Source organism: Haemaphysalis longicornis, unplaced genomic scaffold (genome assembly GCF_048455015.1).
Source record: "Haemaphysalis longicornis isolate Haplotype H1 unplaced genomic scaffold, Haemaphysalis longicornis Haplotype H1 scaffold_1, whole genome shotgun sequence".
NCBI lineage: Eukaryota > Metazoa > Arthropoda > Arachnida > Ixodida > Ixodidae > Haemaphysalis > Haemaphysalis longicornis.
This window is the reverse complement of record NW_027526203.1, coordinates 296,966,933-296,990,175: the sequence shown is the minus strand read 5'-3', so window position 1 is coordinate 296,990,175 and position 23,243 is coordinate 296,966,933. Positions and strand designations below refer to the sequence as shown.

The 23,243-nt window shown below is 47.6% G+C and overlaps 1 protein-coding gene across 16 annotated transcripts in view; it reads right to left on the bottom strand.

The window, feature by feature from the left end:
* The window catches only part of LOC144148562 (E3 ubiquitin-protein ligase MARCHF8-like), a 190,236-nt gene that overhangs the window by 91,772 nt on the left and 75,221 nt on the right, over window positions 1-23,243 (bottom strand). The window contains exon 1 of one of the 16 annotated variants that reach the window (XM_077680092.1): window positions 20,954-21,156. The exons of 8 other annotated variants lie outside the window; for them this stretch is intronic. The gene's annotated coding sequence lies outside the window, so the exon portion shown is untranslated. Of the gene's footprint in view, window positions 1-20,953; window positions 21,157-23,243 lie in introns of those variants that run through there. 7 more of the 16 variants (XM_077680081.1, XM_077680112.1, XM_077680103.1 and 4 more) reach the window with 7 other exon arrangements.

Below are 23,243 nucleotides of genomic sequence, written 5' to 3'. Positions count from 1 at the left end.
CACAATCGCAGCCCGTAATTCCGAAAAGGAAGTCGGCTGTTGCATCACGTAACGCTAAACACCTCTCGTCGGCGGTGCGCGCATGCACTGTGCCACGTCGTGCGGCGACAGGCTTCGTCCGGAACTCACGGCTCATTGTCGGTTCCCTATCCTCTCCCCAGAACGCTGTGCGAGACTTCACCTTCAGTTTCGTTACCGTGGTACGTAGACAAGATCGACGCCAAGGCAACAAGGTGCGTATACGATTGCATCGCGCCGCTACGGAAAACAGAGCGAGGTTTCCCGGCACGCTAAGAAAGCCCGCCTTCCTCATCCTTGGACCGCGAACAGAATTTCGGGGCAAGGACAGCCTTCGGGCCGGTTATGAAAACGACCCGCGGCACCCGAGGCGCCCCACTTAATCTGATCGACGCTGTGTTACGACGCGGCGACCGAAAAACCGAGGAGCAAAAATAAACGCCTGCCAAGGATGAAGATAACACGGCGCGGCAGCACTCCACAACGCAGCACCTTCAACAGATGATTTTGAGTCTCTTGCTGTAAAGACAATGTTCGTCTCTTTTTAGTTGTGGCCACCGGCAACGTAACCCCAGTTGCGGGACGTGGGACGGAAGAAAAAAAAGGCGCAAATAATTACTTGGACGAAGGTGACTGAAACTGGTGTGATTTGCATGTGTAGTTAGTTTATACTGGAAGATTCACGACTTCAGTTTTCGAGAAAGAAAAGAAGCAAAAAAATCTGCTTTTATTATCTGTTCTACATACCAAGCACCGGGTTAAATTATGTTCAACTATATCGAAGGGTTTTCAGTTAATATATATATATATATATATGTAAAGCACGAACGAAAAAAAGCGCTATGTTATTTGATTGAGCTTCGCCGCACTTCGTATTTTCCCGCCCCGGCGTGAAAGCAGAGTCGCAATCGCAGGTCACTGAATCGTCCAGCACAAGACGAATTACATATAAAACCAATTAGAAGTAAATAGTAATTAAAAGGAACCAATCAATGAGAAATTAGTAATAAAAAATAATAGAAATAATTACAAATAAAAAATCGTGCACCCCTCCGTCTATTGACAACGATGGTTGAACGCGAAATTTCTCGTGACGTATTCTTTGATTTTCTGAGTTTGGACTGAGAGTTTCAACCATGCCGACATGGAGCAATCGGATAGACGCCAGCTTTATAACGCGAGAGACCCAGGTTCTATTCCGGCCTCTGAAGCGTTTTTTTCGTTCACTTCACCGACGATCATTCATCGTCACCGTCAGAGAAAGGTGACTTCCCTGCAGGGCGCTTTCATGTCACAGACGCCATCAGTGACAACACTACAGCTTCGCTTTAAAACAAATAAAAATCTTGTCCTACTCTTGGACTTCTTTCTGCAAACAATCGTAGCTTCGCTTGGTAAGGATCTGCTGTTTCGTCCATCCAAGTCAAGTCTCAATTGGCATCTCGTGGATTTGGGATTTGCTAGACTAAAACGAACTTTTCTCCGCGTTTCTAGGATATCACTGGATGTTTGTTATTCACACATGCCCCTGAGTTACGCTTTGTATTGATTGTCTAAGCAGCACGCGGGTACTGCGAAGATGGCACTGCAACAGCGACGGGCAATCAACGTGTGGGGTAACGGTTAGCGCTGAAGAGCGTGCGCGGCAACTAAACGCGGCCCCGACACCTGCGCTGCCGAGTTCCTGGTTGGAACCCACAGCGGACAGGTTTGGAAAAGCCAGATGGGAATAGGTGCAGCTGCTGTTTTTATGAAAGCGCAAAACATGATATTCCTCCGGGCCCTTATGTCTGCCTACGTGCTTTGACTGCGAAAGCATTATGGCTTCCCTGCCGACGCTTATCAAAGCTTTCTGTACTGAAAAACAAAAAAACAAAAAAAAAACGCTATTTGGCTTTTTGTGTTTTTTAAGCTTTAAAGGAGCCATGAAGAGAAAATACAAGTTGGTTTTATTAGAAAGACTGCTTAGTCCCGATAACAATGATACCAATATCATCGCAATCTTCGAAAAAATAACGGAGATATTAACGAAAACGTGTGAAGCCGTGGCGACCCCCTAGCCAATTTCCCGCAACTTTTCTGTGACGTCACGGAACCTTGTTTGTGCAATTGGCGCCCCCCTAACTGACCTGTCGCGACGACACATGACTGGACGTCTGTAATGGGGTCTCTAGTTCCATTTTACCGCATCACTTGAATGCTAACGTGCAGTTAACGGACTGAAAATTATGTTTTATTGTTGGCCCGTATGACGTCAATCTCGCTAATAACACGTCACTATGGCGCAAAATTTGAAAGTTATTAAATACTTCTTGCTTTTTTTTCGTTAAAAAAACATCTTTTGGGGCTGCAATGCAGCTGAGTGAGATACTGTATCCTAGTTCTTTCAAATTAAACGAAGTTGTATTTTCTCTTCATGGCTCCTTTAAGGCGAAAGGAAAATCCAGCGGTTCTGTGTAGAAAAGTCCTAGTAAGGGGAGAAGGAAGGGGAGACATATTGGCTGGGGTTCTCGCAGCAAGCGAGCGCAGCGAGCTACTGCGTGAATAACAGATCAAGCTGATGACGGCGGCCCTCGGCCCGCGCTGCCCGCAGCGTAACGTGTCAACGGCAAAAATTAGCCGATCGTTACTTCGAAATGGGTCGGCCACGCGTCATACGTCCTCCCAAGGAGCAGGCATCAGCGACGCCGCGAGCAGGAACGGGAAAGAAAGAAAACACCGCAAACACGCAACGTATGATGAAAAAGACTTTAATGCACCCCAAAGAGTAACAACACACGGGCAGACACGACACCGGCCGCACGTTACAGCTGCGCTTGTTAACCCTCTGTGCGGAGTGTATAGCCGCATTTTATTCCGGTATTTTACTGCGAAGCATGTTTCGCAGCGGCAGGGAAATGACAGAGAATACAATAGGTTAATTGATTGATTGTAGGGTTTAACGCGCCGACGCAACGCAGGCGGTGAGGCGCGCCGTATTGGAGGGCTCCGGATTAATTTTGACCACCTGGGGATCTCTAACGTGCGCCGAAATCTCGTACACACGGGAGTTTTTGCTTTTCGCCTCCACCAGAAAAGCGACCGCCACGGCCGGGAATCAAACCCGCGTCCTCATGCTCAGCAGCGCAACGCCTTAGCCACAATACAATATATGTTAAAACAGCGGGAGTTTACGTAATGTGTTTCTGGTGACACGTGGCGCAATTTTAACGGCTCATCTAGATAAGATGAACGCTATTCTGGACATCGTGATTTTTTTGTCGGGATGAATTAACCGTACACGAGATCGGCGACGCATGCACGTAAAGGTCTGAAAAAACGCCGTGTAATGTGATGCTTAGCTCACAAAATTCACCCCGAAGCTGTCGATGTTGCACACAAAAGATATTAGAACACTTGATACGTATTCTAAAAACGAAGACGGAAGTTAACGCTAACAAAATAAGCGCACGTTCTGAGTTAAAACTAGCGAATGTCACAAGGCGATCTAGTAAAATGCGAGAGAAAGCCGTGTGTTGAACTGGAGAACGTGCGCAGTCGTTTATTTGTATCCCTTTGTTTTCATCACTTACAGCAACCAAATTTAGCTCCCCGTTTTAATGTTGCCTCGCAAACTGCAGTTCCTTTATCACTTTCATGGCCATCACCGTCGCCACGCTATCGCCTGCAGCTATGGCGCACTATATTTATGCCGTGACTATCGGTCCTGTTATGCGGTGCAAACAGCAAAACGCTTGGCCCAATAATAGAAAATCATACGGACACCGACTATTCGTGCGCACCTCAAGCTGGAACGCGATCAGCGCGGTAATGAATACAACCGTAACTTCGCGTGTTCTTTTCTCGTGTTTTTGATCACGTGACCCACAAGCTTACTAGATGAAGTATGAAAACAGATGGAGCCCGGCGTGTTCTCTGTAATGGAGGGTTATGCTCGTCCCGCTCATGATACTGCTACACGAAGCCATTAGCTACACTTTTATTGATGCTCAAAAAGCAAAACACTAAACTTTATTTTGATGCTCAGCTATTTTTGGCTTAGAAGTGGCCAAAATTGTGGTTTATTTGGCTGTTAAGCAGCTGTTCTGCTTTATACGATTTCTCATAAGCGGCCAAATCGTATTATGTCTCGCGATCGCACTCGAATTGGACGCGCTTCATACCCTGGACGTTTTCCTGATATCAGAAACTCGGAAGGTTGTAATCAAGTTTTGGGAGCTGGCCGGGCTGGGTGATGCTGCTGACGGCGAGGCTGTACTGCTTTGCGCGCCCGAATAGGACCGGAACAAGCTAGTCCCCAAAGGCCAGGATGCCGGCCCGCCGCCGAGAACCCCATTAATATTGATATCACCTGCGTTGAGCACGCCCGAGGGAAGCGGGCTCTCGGCTTCCTTTACCGGAATACCCGCTGTTAGCGTCTTTCTGTAGAAAACTGGAGCTTGTAAATATTAATGAGCGATGATTGTGCTTTAGAACCCACGTTGTTGCTCCCCGTAACCTTCCAACATGTCCGAATGGCCCAAGTGTCAATTTCTCGCCCTTTGAGCCCGAGTTCTCGCACGGCCCTGGGGCAAAAACTTCCAGGTTAGAAGGTGACGGCAACCAAATATAGTCTGCAGTTCTGTTGGATGCCAGCGCGGGCATCACTTGACTGCTCAGCCGTGCGTAGAAAGGAGAACAGATTCCCCGGCAAAGCCGTTAGAATAACAAAGCACTGCTCGCCCGCACAGGAAGCGCGGCACGACCGACTGCTCACGGCTCGGCGCGTGTGGTTCTTTAATGGGGGAAAGGAAACGGTTCGTGCTCGGTGGCGTGTGTGCGAGTGCGCGCGTTTCAGGGATCAAAGGATGGTTGCTGCGCAAAGAAAGAAGAAGCTGAAACAAGCAGGGGGCACGCTGATTTGCTCGCAGCAACCTCTAGACCTTTAAGGACGTTCGCATCAGCCACAGACCTCTGCGCGACTATTTCAGCCGAAAACTGTGCGGCTGTTGCAAAGAGCCACAACGGTACCGGCTTTGCAATCAACCGCGACAACGTAAACATAGGAAGCATATGTTTTTCGATGTTCGTACCAGGGGCTTAGAGCGCCCTTTAAAAGTTAGTTTTAGGTCGAGCATATTTCAGGCGCACCCCGTAGAACATATGTTACCGCACAGAAGAATCAAATCCCCTGGCAACAGTGGAGCTCTTTTAAATTGGCTCATTAGAGAAGAGACGTTAAAATACAACGAAAGAATACCTTGAAAATAACAGTTAGGGCCTCACTTTCTCGACCAAGTGAAAAAAAAAAAAGACACAAAAGCTGTAAAATTTTAGGAACTCACAATATTAACTTTGCGGAGGCGTATCTCCTAGGTTAACGCGAGATACCCCCCCCCCCCCAAAAAAAAAAAAAAAAAAAAAAACAATCATTTCAAGGGGTCAAAATTTATATTTATGATTTTTGTTAACTGGCGACAGCTAGTTTAGCCGACCTTTGTCTGAGCGATCCCGGATTCTCCTCTGGCTCGAAACGTCACATGACCACACACGGAAAGCGCTCAGGCCGGCAGTAAAAAAGCGTGTTCGCTCCCTATTAAAGGCACTGGAGTTTGAACGCAGACGTTCCCATTGTCCGAGAGACAACACCGGGCAACGAAGCCAGAACATTGTGTTTCCCCGATGAAGCAAAAGCTTCAGGTCTCGAGGAAAACTTCGGTGAGTTCAACGAGCCATGGAAAAAATGAAAATACGAATAACGCTGAGGGATAAGAAACGAGCTTTATGGTGTTAGAGAACAAACGAAGAGGCCCAACAACCGGTCCATCGCTTATATGAACTAAGCTGCGGCGCTGTGCAACTGAAAACATCATGCTCACAATAAGTTATCGTGCAGCGCAGGCCGCATATTGAGCCAGATCGTGTTCTGGGCCCTTGCAGTCACCGAATTCGCTCTGCTGGTCTTACTGATTGACTATTTGATGCCTTTCGGCGCACCATACCCACGGGAGTATTTCAGAGTGTTTTCAATCCTTTGCGACCAAGCTTGGTTTCCTGTGTAACTAAATTACCGGCCAGCATTGTATTAGCATACAAGCAGCTCGAAAAAAAGGGGAGCAACAACTGAAAGTTTTTTACACAAAAAACCCATTACACTCTTTATAGTTACTGAGTCGTCGCCGGAACTCATGTAATCCGTGATCCTCTTGAAAGCCCATAGCCGTACACAGGCGTCGGACGTGTCTGCCCTCTGACATCCTGTCGTCTGGTCGCGTCAAATGTGTACCGTTTTACAGAAATCTGTGACATTCTGCGCTCGGCTAGCGACGATAGAATAAAAACAAAACTAACTTTTGCAGACGAAATAGCAGCTAGTATAACCTGTAGCTGGCTAGCAGCCACCACCTTCACAAAGGGAAAAATGCAGCCCAAACCTTCTATCGGGAAGTCATATAGTGCGTAGCATGCATAGTTGAATCGCATCCGTCGCGTTCTTTTCAAGCTGTTTTTTTTAAATACGATAGTCTTTCTTGGGCTACTTAAACGCAGAAATTTCGGTCTGTCTGTATGTCTGCCTGTCTGTCGGTGACTCGATTCAGCCACCCGGCCAAAGTGAAACGGATCCTGCGAATAGCCTTCTATACTCACAGCCAAATGTAAACGTCTAAGCACGGTTTATATGTTTATACTTGTCAACTTTGTTGAATAAGAACAATACATTACGCAAATATAAGACAGTAAATTAGTACGCAAGGGATATTTACAGTGTTCCTTTATTCAAAAAATTCTTGGATGCTTGGTCTTTCGATAGCAAATGATATTCTACATCTACTGCAGAAAACTGCCGCCTGCTGTTGCCCGCGCCCCCTCCTGAGGCATATGAGAAATCACTCGGCAAGAGCAACGAAAGGTTCCACTAGCTAGGTTCCACGTTCTGCTTGGAACGCACATGGAGCACGGCAACGCGGTTCTATAATCCTTGAAGTCGGCCGCCTCGATTCACGCGCGTCTCCGCCGTACTGCATCGCTGGCATCGAGGAACCCGGCCTGTAGCAATGGAACGCGGTGAATTCAAATCGCCTTGAGCAAATCTTTAGTGTGTTTACCTTGGGATGAGCGAGACGGAACAGGAACAGCATGAGAGGTGAGCGGGAAAGCAAAGGGGGGCATTTCCTTGGCAAATGTCGACAAATACTACCGTCTCTTGACGACATTTGCAACGAAAGGAGCAGATACGCGGCCAATTTTTCTTCTGTTCTGTAGGGCTCCAGCTGAGCGCGAGGCAAGGAAATACGCAGTGAATATTTTATACGCGACAACACGTGGTGATTGTCTTTTTTTACCAACATGCGAACGACTCGTGCGGGCGCGGCGGCGCTGACGTGTTTTTTATTTAAAGTCAATAGGCTTTCTGCGCTGCCTAAACCCGAAAAATTTGGTCTGCCTGTCTGCCACTCGATTCAGCCGCCCAGCTAAAGTGAAAGAATGCTTGAACACAAAGTATGAAGGCAGGGCACTACTAAAACTGATGGCATAACTCATACAGTGAACAGGTCATATTGCACTGCTGGGTGCGCGAGATTCAATAGCCGTCTTCGGGCCGGTCACCGTTTTACTTTTTTCCCCGCCGTGGTCAGGATCGCAGAAATCAGGAAAATCCTGAGATCATAACTTACGAACACGCACTCGACTGAGAGGGCACTTTTCCCTCTCTTATAGTTAAACGCATCGTTGATCTGGGTGATGCCGTCCTCCTGAGGTCATTTCCTTTACCTGGCAGAGCTGCATCACTCCCTCTCCCCCGGGCCATTGTAAAGGTTGCAGGCTTCTCCTCACCCTACAAAATGCTCGTTCACGGGACCACCGAGCCCCGGTGATACCGTTCTTGCCCGGTGCACCCCGTTTGCAACCACTTAAGGGTTGGTTCAAAGTTTTATCAGGAGAAAGTGCCCGGCCCCATGCGCCAGCGGTCATTCCTCTCACAGAGTAATTGCTACAAACGTAGAATATGAAGTGACGGGCGGACACGTAAGGACCCGGTACTCTTTGTCCATCTTTAAGGAAGAGACTACGCTCGATGACATGCTTCACGAGGAGCGACAACAATGCACACGCTACTCCTGAGCGACAGTAGCGAGTCATTACAACATAATCTCATCCGCCACACCGCGAAGAGTTCCGCTCCTCCCTCGAGTGACCAGCGGAGTGACCCGTCACTGTATCCTTACAAGATACGCGATACTGCCCCCCTCTCCGCACCATTCTGTTCGTGAGCACGATTATTGTCATGATGACCATGACGACGATGAGAATGCTGTGATAAAGAGCGTTGCTCAGCGCCGAGCTTACAGATGACCTCGTACGATAAGATTTCTGCTTTCGTACGAACCCCATGATTGCGGCGTCCCCGTTGGCATTATCACCATGATCCGCCCCTAACTAATGACAGAAATCGCATGACGACGTGTAGATAACGATCCCGATCCTCAAAAGGTCGCCCAGTTCCTCGCCCAGCTAGTACCCCAGTTCCTGTGGAAAACATGCGATTGAGGCGGACTGGGCAGAGCATTGATATTCTGCTTTGCTGTGTTTGCGGTTGAGGCGGAAGAGAAGCGTTGCCTGTCGGAACATTAACATTTAGCAACATCTTAGGAAGTCGTAAGAGGTTGACGGTGCTGTCTCTTTGGAAGCCTGGAGAGAGCGGGCGCAGGTTTGCTGATGAGTAAATTTGCCCGTCATCGAGAAGTAGGCAAGCCTTGTTTAGATAAAGTGTGGTCGTTGCGTGTGGTTCCCTGGATGGTAAGTCCTAAAATTTAAGTAAGGATCTAAGCCGTATAGTATGGCCGTCGAGACGGAATCAGACTGGCTCCATGTGAAGAGAAGGGGACGTTTACGAACGATATTCGGTTCGGATTTCTGTGGTGAGAATTGAAGAACGACTGAGGAGACATAATTGCCAACGACACTGGTGACCCATCGAAGGGCGCCTTGAATGTTTCGTGTGGAGTCGGTGTCCGTACATTTGATTATGTCGTCGGCTTAGAGAATATTGTGTATGCGAGGGATGGCGTCACTTCTCTGGGGTAAACCCAGGAGGGTGAGAATAAAAAGCAGTGGAGAGAGGACGGAATCTTGAAGCGTGCCCCGAAAGAGAGAATAGTCTTTAATGGTACAGGTGAGGTTAGCCTGGCAAAGACACCTAGCTTGCTACACCAGATGGAAGTATGCCCTGGTCGCGCAGTGCAATAGGCGAAGATTTAATTCCCCCCCCCCTCCTCCCCTCTTGGTATAGAGTAACGTACAGCTTGGTATAGAGAAACGAAGTCAGCAATGTATGAGTAAGTACGGGGGCCATATCCTGTTTGATAGAGGGTGGAATAGGGTGGCTGAATACCAAACATTATCGAATGCGTGTTAAGTCTAAGGCAAGAAAGGCTCGAGGGGAGCCACGGGTGGCTGGAGCAAGGACCTCTTTAATTCGATGGACAATATCCTCAGGTGTTTCCTGAAGCCATACCAAGTGTCGAGTATAGGGCGCCTCCGACCCTTCAAGGAAGGGTTGGAGGCGCCTGAGAATTTGTCCTACGATTTAAGAATTCGTTCTATGATTCTGCGCACACAGGAGTAATGAGTGGTGGGTTGTGGGTTATCGAGATGAGGGGGGGGGGGGGGGGGGGGGGGAGCGGTCCGGCCGGTGATTGACGCAAAGTTATAAGGCCAGCCGCGCCAGGCCGAGCGCAATATATCCGCCCTGCTGCTCGGACTGAGCAAAATGATTCGTGTGACAAGTCACAGTTGCATAAGTGGAGATTGTAACCCGCGCAATGCCTTCGGGTAAATGGGCCGATAAATGAGATGTTCCACAGAAAAAAGAAGAGCATAGTGCGTATCATCAACACTTTTTGCGCGATTCCAGGCTCTGCTGTATTCGGATATGGAACTTCGCCATTATTGACGGGGATATTTTCGATTACACTTGCCGTCGCGTCTATGGAGGAAACATACAGAAAATGAGACTTGCAGATGTGGACCCATTTTATAATTCCTGAACTTGCGGATAAACTTACCGAGGTTTCACTGTTAACCGAAAAGTGTAGACATGAATTATTAATTAGACGCGCAGCCGTTAGAAGCGCACTGCTATCCTCTCTATTAATGTAAAATCTGGCAATGAACGCTTTAGGCCGGGTTCAGACTGTTCTCTTTAATCTCTTTAAAGAATGACATCATTCCGCGTCTCAACCAACCGAACTGACACACCGTTTTTTTTTTTTTACGTCCATAGCTCACATATGGCTGTTACGTCGGTAGTCTGAACATAGTCTTACTGCGAGGATCTGAATTTTAACGAATCAAGGTATGATAAAGTAAAAATAAGTGAATCCATAAAGCCAAAAGGACGGCACAGCTCTATTATTGACCAGCAGCTCATCTGTGTGGCAGCAGCCGTGGTGTTACCTTCAACCTCGTACTACGCTCCACTCAGCTGTACAGGTTCCCTCTTAACGGCAATTGCGCCACGCATGGGGCGCTTCTCGCCGGTACACAAATGGATGCGCCCAAGGACATGACTGCGGGCAACCGAAGGATCATCTTGCGCTGTCAACGCGCACGTCGCAAACGATCACCGTTCAGCAAAAGAAAACTATATGCGGAAGACGGAAGACGAAGCGAGGGAAAGACTGAGGGAGCGGCAAGGTTAATCGCCTGCAACGAGCTTCGAATCCTCTTCGTCCGACAGCAATCCTCGGTACGCTGTGATTAGCGGTCTGAGTTGTTGTCGCAGCCGCTCGCTTTCCGCGTTAACCACTGGGGACGAGCTCTGAGGCCAATATTGCCGCCCTGATGCTAGGACTGAGCAACATGATTCGTGCTACAGGTCACAGTTGCGGAAGTGGAGATTGTAATCCGCACAATGCCAGGGAAACAATATTTATCGATTAGATTCGGCGAACAGATCAAACTGTGGTCATCGAAACACGCTAATGTATCCTGGTTATTGGAATTCGTTAATATTTTTCAAATATTGGTCGAGCAGTCGAACGCTCGCGGGGTATCTACCATGCGCATTCTTTAACCATCGGAACGCGTCTTTGTGTGTGTGTGTGTGAGAGAGAGAGAGAGAGAGAGAGAGAGAGAGAGAGAGAGAGAGAGAGAGAGAGAGAGAGAGAGAGAGAGAGAGAGAGAGAGAGAGAGAGAGAGAGAGAGAGAGAGAGAGAGAGAGAGAGAGAGAGAGAGAGAGAGAGAGAGAATTATTTAATGAGACTGAACAGGTCAGCCCTGCATACTGCTGGGCTTGCTACTTCAGGTGGTTGGTGAACATGTGATGAGGCTTAGATGCCAACATGAATAACACAAATAAGAAAAAGAAAAACGAAAGAAAATCCGCCAGACGTATACACACGCACACACATAAAAAACACACGACAGAGGCAGTCACAGGATGGAGTCGAGTCCAGAGTCTCTAAGAATACGCACAAGAGCTTTAAAACCCCGCACTGCACTGTATTCTCTGTTCCAGGGGCCTAAAATGTCCTTCATGCTGAGAGTTCTCGCCCTACTAAGCTTCGCGCTGTCATTAGCGCCGAGTTGAAACGTGGACAAACACAGAACAGGTGTTCAGTGTCCCCTCCTACACCGCAAAAGGGACACAGAGGTGATGCCATCAGACTGATTTTGTTAAGAAAGCTTTTGGTATAGGCTACTTTGAGACGCGGGCGATGTATAGCACACTCTGTTTACCTCGATAAACTGTGAGGTATACGAAACGTGCACTGCGGGCCGATAGCGTAATGGAGGGCGTACTGCAGGTCCGGGTTCCGCCAGTGGTGCAATTACATGCGCCATCGGAGAGCTGGAACTATTCCGCCGCGCTCGCTCATTACAAGCCATCCATTTGTTCCACTAACGTGCAGGTCTCCAAGGCCAAACTCCTGGTGAATCCTTAATATGCATATAGAATTTAAAAAAATTGTTTTTTGTTAAACAAAGCAATCTTACCAACATTTTGTTTCTCTCTCTGGCGCACCATGAAGTTCCCAAAATTGGCCAGCTATTGCCCCTCCTACATGCACACGGTGCGTATCATATATACAGTGATTGTTTGAACATGACTTGCAAGAGCTTCCCCGCATCATTTGTTTTACAGTCATGTACAGCACATGAGATGACTTGCTCAGCGCTTACATTTCCCAGTTTGTCCTGCCTTCTAACATATATGTACTTTGTTTCTCATCGACTACACCCCCCTTTTTAAGCAATCATGTCTAATCTGAAAGCTTCGTCATTGATTCCCAATGTCCTTCAATTCAAGGCAACTAATGTATCCTCAAGTCGTAGAGATCAGAAAAAAATAACTGTACTGCAAACGTGTTTCAGATGTCATTTAACGCCGCAGGGGATATCTGCGAGCTAGCAGTACGCAGCAATCAATATTAATTGCTTCATTGCCCAGCGGCGTCATTGCATTGATCTTGCAAAGTTCAGGATGTAAGTATACTTCATGAGAGGAGTTTTGTACCACATCAGGCGCGAGCTTACACGTGGACCCGTCAGTTTGCTTTCGAAACAAATACCACAAACTATATACCGAAGGAAGTACAACGTACGTCAAGGAAAAGGCTTAAAAGAAGCCTCTCTCCACTGTCGAGGGCCAGAAGTGGTGTAGCCTAAGAGGCTTATTTATAAGAAAGTGAGTAAAATGTACGTATTGCTACAAAATATGCAAGCTCTTACTGTATCTACTTATTTATAGCTCATTTGTAGCAACATCTCTGTTTTCGCCAAAAAACGTCGGTGAGCATTAGCTGGTTCGGAAATTGTAAAATGGTTTAAAACAGGGGAAATGGCTTTTTAGAAAACTGCCGCAATGATAGCGGCACCCACCACTTGTTTTTTTAATTGCCGTTAACAAGTTATTTTGTTTCAAAAAGTTACCAGTGAACGACACCGAGATTTTGAACAGCGTAAAAAAAAGCTCTTATTTATGTTAAAAATGGGTCGGATCATGCACCGTGCACATGTGAGTGCAACAGGAAGACCACTATGTTCAGGCCAGGCTTCGGGTGGCCATGTTCCGTTCTCTTCAGAACAGCAAGCGGATCTGCGTTCTGCTGCCACGCGTAGAAGTCTGACTGTGAAGGCGTTTTAACTGATGCAGTATTGTGAAGTGCTTCTGATTGCGAGTCGTGCAAAATAACTGGGCTATTTTGGCAATGTTGGGCAGTTCACTAACGTTACAGCGTGGTGGGAGAGGATACTGCTTGAAACGAACCGTGATTTGAAAGACGGGCGCAGAGAGAGAAGGCAATCAATTGTACAGGCGCGGAATTGTCTTCTCGTTCTTAGTCCGTTTTCCATTGCGCAGTTGGTGCATATCCAGTCACTAACGAGGCAACAGGTAAACTTATAGCAAAGGAAGGTTGAGACGGCTGCCCTATATTATCCCAGGAACCCCTTTGTAGGGGAGCATTTCCAGTCTCGCTGATGCGACGTTTGGAATGCGTTTTTAATAAATTTACGCGTTGCAGATAGGACTGAACACAGAATACATGTTGACCACGCCCTTTCCAACTATATATATACACATATTTCGAGCAAAAAAACAAAGATCAAAATATGCGAATGCATGTTTCATGACGTCTAGACTGTATTTTTGACCTACAAGTGTTCAAAATCTACAAGTGTTCAAGTGTACACCAAGCACCTTTTTATTTGCTAATTAAACTGAAACTATTAGAGTATTTCGCAACAGCTCAATTCCGCGCAATTGAGGGTACGAAAAACGAGAATTACCCTCAAAAGGTCCCACAAATCACCTTCTTCTGGCCTGTATACGTTCGGGATGTCTTTCATTGTTTCCCTTCAACGGAAACAGTATGCACTGTATAACCTATCCACGTGCCTGAACGCGCACAAAAACAAGGGGGCCGCTACCGAGGCAGGCATGGCAAGCTCAGCTCACAAAAACTCCACTCGTACATCGCGAACAGGGACTTCCGCTCGGAACAGCTAACTTTGGCATGTCTGTTACCTGGTGATGTAAAGGAAAGTTTCTTCGGTATTCGTGATTTCTGACATGTGGTGTTTTTGTATTTCCCACAAAGAACGGGCCATGACTGTACTTCATGACCACCGAGGATGATGAAAATGAAGTTTCCATTCATTGATTTATGCTACAGACGAAGGAACCCGCCGACATATTTAAATATATTTTTTTAGTTAAAGCGAAAATGTTTTGCCCAATTTTCTGCGAGAAATACGTTTCGCAGAATTGGTGCTTGTTCCAGAAATATGCGAAAATCAGGTCCTGTGGCAGAATTAAATCGTTCACGGTAACAGACTCCACTGCATACGCCGGCAGACATCTCTGCGTCTGCACTAGGGAAACTCCTCCCCTGAAGCACTTAATTTGTGTGTGGTGATCGAGGTAGGCATACCGAAGTGCTTCCACAAGTCCAAACTTCCACAAGTTAAAAACTTCCACAAGTCCAACCTGAAATTTTCCAGGCGGTGTTTATCGAAACTTTTGGCACAAATAATTACCGCTTCTTTGCGTTGGGAGTATACACGTAATAAAAAACACCCATTTTTGGAAAATAAACAAACGCCCATAGAACAAATTATACCCCCCCCCCCCTCCCTTGAAAGGAGAAAACAGTAACACCGTAAAACATATAACCTAGAAGTAAAAATAACAGTTTCTGCTTTACTAGCCACATATCGAGACAGCCCTATACGCCCGTTAGTTTCTTTTAAAATTTCCTCATCATTTCAGGAAGATGGAGGCGCTTGCTGGTTATTTTACGGTAGTCCGGAACGAAACCGATAAGGCGTGCACGCCAAACGAACGACACGGGGGTAGCTGCAGACCTCCTGAATATGCGGGGCAACCCTTTAATTCAGATGGAGTATAGGTGGTCATGAAAAGGACCCTCGGATGCTTTTGATTTCATTTCTAATCCTGGCGTCTTAATTATTAATTAATTATGAGGTTTAACGCGCCAACGCTACACAGGCGATGAGACGCGCCGTAGTGGAGGGCTCCGGATTAATTTTGACCACTTAGGGATCTTTAACGTGAGACGAAATCTCGGACACATGGGCGTTTTCGCTTTTCAATCAAAAAAGCGGCCGCCGCAGCCGGGAATCGAACCCGCGTCCTTGGGCTCAGCAGCACAACGCCTTATCCACTGAGACACCAATCCTGGCGTCTTGTTTGGACAGCAAAAAGTGACGTATGCCGCTCCTGCTTCACGGCTCTAAGCGGCCGAAACCAAAACTGGTACAACGAATGGCGCTGTAATATATTGTCGGCAGCCCGTTGGCCCGTCCTAATTCGTGCGTTACAAGTTAGCAGGGACTCAAAAAAGCAAAAATAAAAACACGACAAAACGCAACTTTGGTGTCAGTACTCCCACTCGTGATTCCCTGGTGAACTGTCAGACTCGTGTGCAGATTAAAGGTCCGCCGAGGAGGTCACGTAATCGGAGACTGGCAGTCCTAGCGGAGACAAAAACTGAGTGCAGGAAGGCGGGATTGTGTTGGACGACGCTTTTAGGATTACCTGATGAAGGATACGCGTCCTTCCTTTCTCGAGCTCCATAACCTTGCGTCTTTGTTCCCTTTTTACCCCCGCTTCGTTTCCCAAACCAACACACACGTTGTAAGTGCATGGGCCCGATGGCAACTGCGGCTGCCTCCCTTCAGGACACGGAGAGGGAGGACCAAAGAACACAGTCTTTACGAAAGAAATGGTGGTGCTCTACGTGCAGTAAAAACTGATAAAGCACCTATTGAACGTCACTGCAAGAATCTATCAGCCTGCTACATTGTGTTCTTAGTTTAGCAGTTACGGCGTTTGGCGATATTGTCAAGCAAGAATGGTGATGGATAGTAAATGGCAGAGAGCCTGTAGTCTAATGCTTTAGTTTCATTCGAGTTGTTGTTTACACCTGACACGATGATAACAAGGGGAGCAGATGACACGCCGTGACGTACGTACGTACGAAAGGAAGCACTTTAGATGGAGGCAGGTATACATCATATTTTGTAATAAAAAAGGGCCCTAGGTAGGGGTGCTATACACGTTTGTTAAATGAAAGAAAAATAATAATGACAAGTCCGGGTAGAGTCCTCAGTCCAGGGCTTTATAAGTGACCGCCGCCACTTCGGCGTGTTCGATCAATAGTCGCTGATCAGGCGCCGATGTGCGGGTCAGCTGATCCGTTCTGATCAGGCTTGCAGTGACGGGTCGGACAATGGGGGGGGGGGGGGGGGGGGGAGGGGGGGGGGGGAGCGTCTCCGCAGAAGGGGCACTCTGGATGGGGAAAGGGGGGGGGGGAGGTGGAGGGGCAGCTAATGGGAGTTGCAAATGAATGCATCTGCAGTTGGCGCCACAGCACGGCCTGGTGTCGCGATAGGGATGGGTGGGGTGGTGAGAATACCCACCGGGAGAGCCGCGGGTGGTCTAGTAGGTGAGCTCTCGGGCCAACGAGTGAGCACGTTCGTTACCCGGGATGATATAACGGTGGTTAGGAAAGGGTCAAGCCTTGAGAAAAGATAGCGTGCTGGGTGAGAAAGTTGGAGAGGGATCGGCGCCAGGCAGCCATCGAATTCGTGAGGATGTAGGCTGTGCTATCGGAAGGGGGCAAGCTTGGGATCGAGAAAATACGGCGCGCAGTGGTCCTCTCCTCGATGGCGGCGGGATAAGTGGAGCCTAGTTCCGAGTAAGGTAGAAAGCTGGGCCAGTTGGTTCACAGTTTTAGAAGTGGGAACCAGTGTTAAGACGCTACACAAGGGGAGTGGCGTCCGTGTCTGTCTTCTCCCCTTGTGTAGAGTGTTAACACTGGTTCCCACTTATAAAACTAGTTCCGAGCCCGCACGTAACGTGGTCAGGTTCGGGTCGACCACGACACTGACTCCGCCATATATGGGTAGGGGAGGCGTCGGTGAGGAGGATGGTATGGCAATGGGAGGCGTGGTTAAAACAGCGATAAACGTTGCGAGAGCGGTGAGCCCAACGCCCAACGTTGTGGTCGGGGTGCATGTTGTGTAGTTAGCATATGGACGTGGCAGGTGGGCGTGAGGGAGGGCTGGAGAGAGTAGCGCGACGTACCCTAGAGTCTGCAAAACATGGATACCCTATGCGGATGCGTCCCCTATTCGTCGGCCCCCGTTTATATTGCTACTTTAATCACAGTGAGTTACCACATGTACAAACAAAAGGCATTGAGAATAAAGGTTAGTTTGTGAAAAACAACAGATGGCGAAAACCTCAACGGACGTTTTGAGCGTTTCGCGCGCCTAGAGAAGAGACCGCCTACGCGCTGTATTCGTACAGCAGTGTGCCCCACCCTTCAGCCGTGTGTTTTCGCGACTGCGGCAGAAGCATTCCCCTCGCACCTACCTGTACACTACGGCTGAGTTATAAAAATAAAGGGACAATGCATTCCACATGTGTCGCCCGTAAAGGCTGAATCAGCTTGATGTGCCTAGAACATCAACAAGGGCTGACGCCGAAAACGGGAAATAAGATTGCACGCACGCGCTATTAATGCGAACTTCACGATAAAAACGGTTAGTGTACAATTAGATGAGACCGCTCAGTTACGATCATTGTACCTGAGTGTTCGTACATCTTTTGGAGATCTTAATTCGGCAGTATATTTTTTTATTTTTCACTGCCGGTCGGAAGGCCATCAGATTCTAGGCGCAGTTAGACAAATTCTTATTGCACGACGTATACTTTCTAGTTTTGCCAACGTTTACTGGGGCGGCACATGCTTATTCGTGTTCCTCCCACAATTCTAGTTGAGATTCGGGCAGGTGGTTCGATTCAGAGCAGGCGTTTTTAACTGGTGGCACCAGCTTCCCAGTCAGGCTTCATTCGACTCTGGTAGGGGCGTGTATACCGGTGGAACATAAAACGAAAAAAGTTAAGAAATGAGGGTGTTACGCGTCGAAGCTGAGCCTGGGCCATGAAAGGCACCGTTGTAGAAGGCTTAAGTACCACCTGGGAATCTTTAACATGCGCCGAAATGTCGCATACACGGGGGCATGGAACTCAGCCCATTCGAGCGATTCACATAAGGCACCACATTTTTTTATTTAAATTCACGCAAAAACAATGCAAAAAAACTACCACGAATTTCAGAATATGACTTCTTCTGTTCCCCCCAGTAAAAGGTAATTTCTCTCGTTTTTAGCGAAGTTTCACCTAAAGGAACTTTTTCTCGAGGCCCAGTAGTTCGTTGAAGTGAAGCTTCGCTGTATGCATGCAAATTAGATTAGCCAGTGAACTCGCCCAGTGATCTCGCGCGCTTCGTGCAGCGAAATTATTTGCTGGCATTATGAAGGGTTACACAGTCAAAATAAAAGGGAAAAAGTGGAGGGGATTGGATATTAACACCTTTGCTTGCTTCGGTGCCAGCTATATACTTCGTGATGGGATATCATGTGTGGCGCGTCATTTCTTTCGCTTTTGCTGCTCGACGCTGGCGGTGAAAGCGCAGCGGCGGAGTGGGTTGGGATGGCACTCACGGGTACCCCCAAAGCCCATTTACGGAAGAGAGGCCGAATCCGGTCTAGGAGCGACTGTTGTCGAAACGCCGTCCGTTGGGGCCCGTTTTGCAGCACGGAGAGAGAAGAAAACAGGCTTCAGATCACCGCAGGTTGCAGAAAGAAAACGCAGTGCAACGGAGCAGCAGTGCGACTTTAAAGCGCATGTATATAGCAGTTGCCGCCATTCCCAGTAAGTAAATATTTGATTATTTCTCGGGAATTCCAATTATTTACACATATTCGCCAACCCTACCAGTAAGGCATTGCGGATAAAGACATAAATTACAGGTCGCTCTGGAAAGAGGGCGTGCCATGACGCACCATAGCGCACCCTGACCCCATGGATCACCCGCCGCGATGACTCAGTGGCTAAGGCGTTTGTGCTGCTATATAGGCAAGAGGACGCAGGGTCGATACCGGCTGCGGTGGCCGTTTTTCAGAGGGAGGCAAGAAACGAAAGCCCCGTTTTCCGATATTTTGGCGCATTTCAAAGATCCTTAGGTGGTCGAAATTAATCCGGAGCACTCCTCATAGCTCACGCGTAGCTTGGGCGTGGCTTTGCGTAGCTTTGAATTGCCTCAGATTTATTCATAAGAGCTTTAATCTTCGGGTTCCAGAGCAAAGCGCCCTACTCAAGAATTGAGCGCACCCGCGGAGCACGCTGGTTTTGTGGAAGCTTGGAGTGTTCGCACCTAAAAATTGTACAGTTCACTCCAATGGGGCGCTCCAAAACAAATAGCGCACGAGGATTTTTGATCGACCACAGCGTCTCAATCAAACCTAGTTGCCAGGCTGAGGACTGCCGGCGTGTAGTTTCCGGGGACCAGGGGGAAAATTTGAAGCGTCATTTGCAGCTGCGCCATCAAAAAGGATACGACAAGAAGTGCTTAAGTGTCCTCAGATTTTTTGTGCGTAGTTGAGTTATTCAACGGACATTTTTAGAAGAAATTATTAAGCATAACTTCATCTTTTCTGAGGTAATTTCATAATCATCAATGCTTTTTGACATTTCATAAATCTGATCTTTTTTTTTGGGCGTAAACACGAATTGTTATGAACCGTAACGAACCATTATTTTATTCGTTCCGGAGCTGAACCGGAACGGAACTTTTATTTATGAAACAAAACAGACGCATGAACGAAAAACATTTCGTTCCGAACCCTTGATATATAAAGTCAATGACAGCCGTTTGCTGAAACCCCAGCCCTTCGCAGGATCGCCCATGTATTTCAAATGGGAAAGCGTGCGAACATTTTTACAACCTCTCTATGAATTTTGAAACCTCGCTACGAATACATTGCTGTATTAAAATGGCAACGATCTTTTATTCACGAAGGTTTGCCAGAATTTAGCCATGCACACGTCAGCAGCGCCACAGAAGCATCAGAAAACATACCACCGAGTACCGCTTGCATTCTTTGACCGGCATGCATGTAAACTGAGAATCCGATCTCGTAATCCTTCTCAAGATTATCAGTGGGATTACACTGGCGTTAACCTGTTGGAACCACATTTTACGTCTGCCATTTTTTTTTTCGTGCCTAAAAAACATCGTTCCGCTAGATATATGTAAAAATATTCGTGAACAAAACAGTGGTACTCTCAGGTGCGTTTAACGTGAACATGGCATGACGGCAATGACGGTTTAGTGTGCCATGGCGTCCAGCTATTAATTCCAACGTTACGTGACAAGGGAAACTGGCGTGATCGCAAAACGTCTTTAACAAGATAATACACGCGGGCACTATACGATCAATATAAACATTCGGATGTCAGCACGCGTGAACGCCGGTCATGAAAAAATGAATTACGGAATGTGCCCTGTTCGAAATAATGGGGTTATCAAGATCGAGCAAATGCAGCAGAATCGTCACATGACTCTCCATACACACATATACGAGTATGCTTCATGAAATATTAAACTGTCTCCACATTTGCCACATGAGCAGTCGTTGTCGAGAGAAATGGATCATGGTACATAGTCACTGCGTTTTTTGCCATAGCCGTCCGGGGGACGTCACTTCCAGCCACATGTGCTCCTTAACCCCCCCCCCCCCCCCCACCCCTTTCCTCGGAAAGCGATAAAAGCGAGCTAACACTGCAGAGAAGAGCGCGCACTGCTCCGTGCTGGCAGTCCAGGACGTTGCCACCAGAACAGTGCGTGCACCCGTAGCAACCTGCAACTCGTCATGCAAAACAGCCAGCAGGGGCGAGCGCCGTGGCACCACTCGGTTTAGCCCGTTCATTTTGTTCTTTCCATTGTCTCGAGGCCCGTGCAGTATAACAACCCGAAGTCGCGTTTCCGGTATCTATACACGCGACCTGCGCGCTGCGAACACAGCTGGCTGGGACCGAATGGAAGGGGGTTCTACGAGCGAGAGCCGCATTACGTACTCACAGCGAAGACCGGCAAGTTGGATAGACCGTTCGACGGCTTCGTTGACTCCCGCAGTGGCTATGTCGGTCGTATACACACGGTACAAGCGATCACCGAGGCCGCAGGGGCGTGTTCACAGAGCGCGCACGGCCGACTGGCAGCATGGGCGCTTGCGGAGCGAGCGCGAGCCCTAGTCTGCAGCGCCGGCTGCGCGCCGCGCTCGAGCCTTTTCCCTGACGTAAGGCTAGAGCGCAGCTGCCGTGGGTCTGGAAAACACGTGCGGCAACTGAGCAGCCAGTGGGCGCGCCGTGAAGGGCGCGCGCCTGCCGCGCGAACACAACATGCATGAAACGGATACATTCAAGCCTGCAGCCGGTCATCGCAAAGGGCAAAGCGCCCCAGTACGTGTTCGCCACCGCCGCGTTGACTGCGGCAGGGTGTTGTCCCCCATTGCGCTCAGAAGATACAGCTTCAGGTGGGAACCGCTTCTCCACTTGTTCGCCACAACGTGAAAGGAGGCCAGGAAAGATGTCGTTCAAACGGCGTGGGAAGTTACTCAGTTGCCGCAACGACTGGCGAAAAGGTTGAATTATATAAAAAGTCCCCATCGTGAGAAAAACCCGAGCCAAAATCTACATGCGGCGTGATATACATACAACACAAGAAACATGCATTATATACACAAAACAAACTTCGCTCTGTATGTTGCAATCCGTGCGGTACGCAGCATGTTCCATGTCTGTTGGCATAACAAATAAGCGCTGGCGATGAAACTGAAAATCGCAAAGAAAAGCAACGGCTATGCGTTCCCTTACGTTCTTTTAGTGAAATCAGAAGTTCTACGAGCAACGGGGCCACGAAAATTTAAATATCAGTCGCAACCATCAATCCCCTGCGAAGCGCGGTAGGTTGGTGTGTTGTATTAGATTATCGCAGTGTTGTAGCAGGATGCGGGTATATTACATTTTAATTTTTAATAAAAGATGTCAACCCGTATACTTCAGCACAGCAGTGTTTACTAGGGGTGACGTTGGAGTGCATTTTCTTGGGCCCTCGGCCAATAGTGCTGACAGTACCTTAGGTACAAAAGTTCTGCTCCGGTTCCTACGAGAGACTGAACTGGACAAATCTCTCTACATCACAGACAGAGCACGATATCTACTCTTTCGCACTGTGGCGCTCATCTATTTATTTTTCTTGTGTTGGTGTCACTGTGGCATTCACCTATTTATTTTTCTTGGGTTGGTGTTATCACTCATTTTTTTCCAGTCGTTTACTTTTCATTCTGCTCAGAGTTTCCATTAACGATTTTCTTTTCAATTCTATTTTTATGTCCGGACTCTGCTGGCAGCATTCTCTTGTTTTTCTTCTCCTTTTTTTTTAACGTTTCATGTTTGTATTTTTCCTGCTGTAACCCTGATGTCTGATATTCAGCACTCATCAACGTAGTCACCCCCCCCCCCCCCCCATCTGGTGTAGCAAGCCTTGTCCATAGCAGGGCTGACCTCAGCAGTTCACATTAAAGAGAATTATATATATATATATATATATTCAAAAACTTGGGTGCGACCACTTGAAAAACACTAACAAATACTTTATTTCGACAGTTTCGACCAGTGGTCTGGTCTGCTTCAGGGAAATGACTTGTAATTTTCCCTGAAGCAGACCAGACCACTGGTCGAAACTGTCGAAATAAAGTATTTGTTAGTGTTTTTCAAGTGGTCGCACCCAAGTTTTTGAATATTTAAACAGTAGCCAAGAATTCCTTCTCTGCTATATATATATATATATATATATATATAGTAAAAAATGGGTATAGCTTCTAACAAAACTGTTTATTGGTCGACGTTTCGATCGGATGCCGATCTTTCTCAAGACAACATTTCGTATTTCTGTGCACGTATTTATAAGCTCGTCGTCCAACGACGCCGAAAAAAGAGAGAGGGGGGATTTGGGGAGAGAGGTAGCAACAAACACGCTCTCGGCGAGGTGAGGTGAAGGTTTGCAAAAAAGAGAGAGAAAAAAAAAAAAAAAAGAGAGAAAAAAAAAAAAAAAAGAGAAAACGCAAAACCAAAAACAAACCTAAACATGCAGAAAAGGGAGAGAAGTACACAACTCTTTCAAAAACACTGTCCTCCATCGTTCGTCAGCTTGTAGAACGAGTGACAGGTAGCGCCCACTTCAGAGGGGGGCCGCTCTGCTTAAGAAACGAAAGCGCAAAGCAGTAACAGGGACGCTCTCACACCATCACTGGGAGGCACAGAATTCTAATGGTCACTGACCTTACGGGAAGAGTTTACAGGAAGC